Source organism: Lemur catta, chromosome 13 (genome assembly GCF_020740605.2).
Source record: "Lemur catta isolate mLemCat1 chromosome 13, mLemCat1.pri, whole genome shotgun sequence".
Classification (NCBI taxonomy): Eukaryota; Metazoa; Chordata; class Mammalia; order Primates; family Lemuridae; genus Lemur; species Lemur catta.
Genome location: NC_059140.1, coordinates 64,098,278 through 64,104,277, shown reverse-complemented (window position 1 = coordinate 64,104,277; position 6,000 = coordinate 64,098,278). Strand labels below are relative to the sequence as shown.

Below are 6,000 nucleotides of genomic sequence, written 5' to 3'. Positions count from 1 at the left end.
CAAAAGAAGCCATACACTTCTCCCAGTCGCTCTTGGGAAGACAGGAGAAAAACCACCAATGAGCAATAATGGGAACAACAACGTGACACAGCAACAAGAGAAAACCACAAGCATTGGAGCCAGGCAGACAAAGGTTTGTGTCTTGGCATCAACACTACTTTCTATGGGAGTTTGGAAAAGTTCCTTTACCTCTCTGAGCCTCAGTTTCCTTATCCACAAAATGGGAATAATACTAATATTCTTGTGGGTTCTTAAGTGATGATTAAATGAGTGGTTTACAACATATACACAGTGCATGGTGGTACATGATGAATAACAAGTGAATAAGTGGGTGATACTTTTTCTTAATGAAGTGGAGGGTTGAGTCTGCTTCAAACTAGAAAATAAACATTGCTATATTATAAAATATTGATACAGCAGAAGTTCAGTTTGCTGACCTTTGTTGATTGTCCTATGAGACTGTCAGCCCTGTTGTCAGTCAGACCCTTTGGGTTACCTACAGGAAGGCTGAGCAATGACCACAGTCTGCCAACCCAATCGAGGGTCCACAGCATGCAGTACCCATAATGGCCCCAGAAACCCCTGTAGGACTCCCCAACACTGTCTAGACCAGAGGTTGCAAACTCTGAGGTGAGGCCCATAAATTCAATGAAAGAAGCAGGCTGGGGTTTGACCGTGGGGAAATGGAAAGTTTGTGTCTTCTCTAAATGGGGCAACAGCCACTGAACTCCAGGACACTGGGAGCCCCATTTAAGGGAGCGTGTGTGGGGATGGGAGGGGGGTGGCAGGAAAGCACAGTCATGTTTTTCACCCTGACGTGAAACTGGAAATCCAAATTATTATGCGAAATCTCCCAATGTTTAAATGTAGATGACAAAATCACCCTCTCTGGGCCCAAAAAAATACACCATGTTCCAGCTGGGTCCGCAGACCACCGCTTGGGACTCCTGCACTGGGCTGGGAAGGGAAGGATGATAGCTTTTCATTCCCTATACCTCTGTCCCTCTGCCCACCCATTATTCCACATCCCATCACGTGAATGACTTTCTCTGCAAATAGCACATCCACATCCTTGTTGTCCTGAGGTAGCAGGGTGAGGAAGTCAGTTGACCAGAAACTTGAATTATGCAAGCAAACTCCTTGTGCCATTAATGCCTGCTGCTTCTTTCTGGACGAAGTATGAGCTGGCCACTGTCTCCTTATGGACCCCTTGATGAGGAATCTTGTCTCCAGCTCCAATGGAAATGGCTGAGCTGCCCTGAGCACCTCGTTTGCCTACATCTTCATTCCGGCTCTAGGAATGGCTGCACGACTGGCCATTTTCCCCTCTTCGTAGTTGCTGCCAGGGAGCTGAAAGCCAAAGTTTCTAGCAACTCTTTATCTGTATTTTGTGTGCTCATCTTAGTACTGCCTTCCTATTAATTTTTTTGACACTTGACTGTGATATTCTCGCTTACCTATTTTTATCATGCTGCACTGTATCTACGGGGGGAAGCCCTCTCAGATCCCATTTTTGGAATGTGGCAAAAACAGACTGTAGCTCTGTTTTGTCTGGGCCACCAACATGCCATCCAGACTGAGGAAGACCCAGCAGCTTCGGGGCCACGTGAGCCATGGCCTCAGCTGCGTTGAAAGCACCAGTCAGGAGGCTGGATAATGCTGGTGGCATGCCTTGCCACAGGGTCAGCTTCAGCATGTATCGCCTAGGTCACTCTGGGAAAGTTGGTATGAGGCATTACCGCTTAAATAGGAACCAGAGCTCCTGCCCAACTATCCACCTTGATAAATTGTGGACATCGGTCAGTGAGCACACATGGGTAAATGCTGCCAAAAACAAGACTGGAACTGCTCCCATCACTGATGTGGTGCGATCCGACTGTGACAAAGTTCGGGGCAAGGGAAAGCTCCCAAAGCAGCCAGTCACTGTGAAGGCCAAATTCTTCAGCAGAAAAGCTAAGGAGAAGATTAAGGGTGTTGTGTGTTCGGGGTGGGGAGGGGAGGGTGACCTCATGGCTGCAAGCCACATGGAGAGAGGTTCATTAAATACTAACAAATGATTTTTTTTTAAAAAAATAGATTTTAAAAGTAGATGTAGAATACTGCTCAGCAACTTAAAGGAAGAAACTATTGCTACATGCAGCCTCTTGAGTGGATCTCAGGGTGTTAGGCTTAGTGAAAAAAGCCAATCTCAAAAGGTTACATACTGTGTAATTCCATTTATATAAGATTCTTGAGATGACAAAACTATGGAGATGGAGAGTAGATAGTGGTTTCCAGGGGACAATGTGTGTGGATTCAACTAGAAGAGAGCAGCACGAAGAAATTCATCAGTGATGCCCAGTTCTGTACCTTGATTGTGGTTACACAAATCTATGTGTAACATAGTTCTATGCAACATACATTGCATAGAACCACACACACACACTCTCACGCGGGTATGTGTAAAAACTGATAAAAACAGAAGAAAGTCTGCAATCCAGTTAACAATATTGTACCAATATAAGTTTCCTAGTTTTGCTACCGTACTACAGTCATATAAAATGTCAGTATTTGGGCAAGGGAGCAGTTCACCAGACACCATGTACTATATTTTATGACTTCCTATGAATCTATAATCTGTGAATAATCCATTAATATAATCTATGAATCTATAATTCCTTCAAAATAAAAGGCTAAAAAAACAGATGCATAGATAGTTATCTGGACAAATATTAGAGTGCCTGAGATATTTATTTGGCAAACTCTGTTCATCACTTGTGATACTGAATTGCTAAAGACTTCCCTCTTTTTTCCCCCAAGAACTCATTTTATTTGCAAAGAACAGCATTTAAAACATTTAGTTAAAGGATCTCTTGGAAATTATGATTATAGTAATAATTACTGGTTAGAAAGCCCATTTGGGAACATGTTAGATATGTAATCATTACTTAAAACTGCATGTCTTTCTGGAATTTCTCATTTCTGTGGATACTCCTTGTCAGTAGAAAAATCTCTGCACTCAAAGATCTTTTCAACCTATATTTCAATCTACTGAAATGGGGGAAGGAAAATGAAAGGGAACACCTGTAAATCATCTGTTTATTGATGTAGAAAATCACACACACACACACACACATACATATACACAGAGAGCCCTACTGAATTCATTGGATTTGTTGTCAATTTTTTTTTTCTTTTTGAGACAAGGTCTTGCTCTGTTGCCCAGGCTAGACTGCAGTGGCATTATCATAGCTCACTGCAACCTCAAACTCCTGGGCTCAAGCGATCCTCCTGCCTCAGGCTGCCAAGTCGCTGGGACTACAGGAGCACACCACCACCTCCAGCTAATTTTTCAATTTTTTTGTAGAGTTGTGGTCTTACTATGTTGCCCAGGCTGGTCTCAAACTCCTAGCCTCAAGCAATCTTCCCACCTTAGCCTCCCAAAGTGCTAGTATTATATAAGCCACCACGCCAGGCCTGTTGTCAACTCTTTTTCAATTATTTCTATACTGACTAGATCAACTATTGAGCAGGTTCAGTCATCAAAACACCTGGAAACAACAGACCGGCTGTATTTTACATGTAGAAAAGATGGTGGTTTGGATTAGAGTTAGGCCAAGTAAGGTAGGAATGTGTGTTTATAGATGCTCTGGGTGAATTTGAAGTAGACTGTCCCATGGGCCCACTTAGGCTGCACATGAACTTGTGAACGTTTCATGACTTAATGGTGCAACATTTCCTCCAGAAGAAACAAGACCCAGAGAACAGGAGCAAAACAGTATTCAGTGCAAGCTCACGGCAGTGCAGTAATTGCAATCCCATTAACTTTAGAGCTCCTGATCCTATTAAACAGCAAAGCTACCCACTTTTTTAAATGAAAAATTCAGAAATTCAGTATTGAGAATAGGAAATATTCTCGAGGTGGCTACAAAAAACATAGAATTTATACATAGGGTAATATAGGGATCATAGTAACCATTTAAATTTAATTAAGCAAAAGTTTGAGGGCAATTACATCAACGAGGTTTACCTCATTCTTTCCCTTTTTGTCCTTTAATTAAAATTGCTATGAGGCAAGAAAATGGATAGAAGAGCTTTATTCCTATTCCCTCTGGGTATGACCGTTCATCCGATGTGAGTGTGAACAGTATTCCTGCTACATACACATACAGTTCCATTCTGAGTTACGCAGGAAATAGGTGTCGGACAAGTATCATGTTATCTGAGACTGGAAGACAGGGAAGGGAATATATAAAAAAAAATAAGGGAAAAGAAACAGAAACCAAAGTCTGTGAACTTTATTCATGTATAAAAGAATATGTAGATACACAAAAATCCAGAATGCAATTAATAGCCTTATAAATGCCCTTGCAACAATTCTGTAGAAGATGGTTCAAGACACAGAGAGGGGTGAGATAAGATTAAAAACTGGGCCAGGTGCCGTGGCTCACACCTGTAATCCTAGCACTCTAGCAGGCTGAGGTGGGAGGATTGCTTGAGAGCAGGAGTTCAAGACCAGCCTGAGCAAAAGCAAGACCCCATCTCTACCAAAAACAGAAAAAATTAGCCAGGCGTGGTGGCATGTCCCTGTAGTCCCAGCTACTCAGGAGGCTGAGGCAGGAGTAATTGCTTGAACCCAGAAGCTTGGGGTTACAGTGAGCTGTGATAACTCCACTGCACTCTACCCAGGGTGACAGAGTGAGACCCTGTCTCAAAAAAAAAAAAAAAAAAAAAAAAAGAGAGAGAGAAAGAAAGACTGAAGACCAAGAGACAAAAGGGTATCAAAGACAATCTTGGAGGGTTTAATGAGACTGTGTATAAAACAGCTGTCACTTTGGCACTTCCCAACCATTTTAAGATGGCATGAAAAGTGCCACGTGTGAGAAGCCCTATATTTTTCATTTGAACAATTCAACAAAGCAACCAGACACATTTGATGAACTCTTTAAAGTGAGTCTGTGGATATCCCCAAGGACATTAATTTTCCAAATTATCCCACTGCTTTCTTCATGTTTTGGATTACAGCACCAGGCTCAGTGTATTTCCTCCCCTTATCCTCCCTCCCTCTGCCCCAGACACATGTGCACACACACACATACACACACACACCGAGTGTTCCATGCTTGTGCTGTCCTCTTGTATTCTTCCGGTCCATTCTGAGCCGGAGTACAGGTGCAGGGGACAGGGACCTTTGCAGAATCTCCTCTTTCCTCTTTGTAGCAATTTAATCTGACACTGTTTTCTGCAACTTTTTTCTAGGATCCCTGTGAATTTGTTTTTCTGCCAGATACCCTTAGGTTCCACAGGCATTTTGTAATGCTTTTTTAAGGAAAAAGAAAGTGAAGCCATGATTATTATCAACGTCTTCACCAAGGCAAGGGAAACAAATTAGTGGTACGTCTGTGCCAGGAAAGATTTCTGCCAACCTTGGGAGTGTCTCCTGACTTATGACTGTAAGCATGGAGCAGATATGAAATGAACTTGTCCACAAGAAATTTACAAACTATAGTTCAGCTATAATGTCATTCCTATTAAGCATAGTAGTAAACAAGTCACATCCAACAAAGGTAAAGCTCTCTGGAATACATAACGACAGCCCAGAACTTTGGTTCTGGCACGTAGCTAAGTGAAACCAAGACTGTGGTAATTTGGCAGTAGAATGGAACGCTGGATTCCCTGAGGAGGACACCCAGATGATACGGAACACTTCTTAGTTGAAGTTCTGCCGAATTAAATGTGGCTTGAATTCACAGATGCACAGGATTTATACTCCTCTCCGATAGATTTATTGCCTAAGGATCTGGCACCAGAGCATGAAGAAAAATGGGAAATGGGGCCAATTGTTGGAGGGAATTTTAAGACGCAAAGGATTCACTTCTTACAAGGACTTGATTCTAACATTCTGTCTGAAGCAAGTATCCAAATGGATTTCTACCCTCCAAAGGACTTCATTTAAATCAGGAAAACTAATCCACTTTGGGGAGAAACCGTGTCAGTTAGAACAATAGCAGAGCATTTAAA

General features: G+C 42.3%; 1 pseudogene; it reads left to right on the top strand.

The window, feature by feature from the left end:
* Window positions 1-1,564: 1,564 nt before the first annotated feature.
* LOC123649084 lies at window positions 1,565-2,057 on the top strand (annotated as a pseudogene).
* The last annotated feature ends 3,943 nt before the right edge of the window (window positions 2,058-6,000 follow it).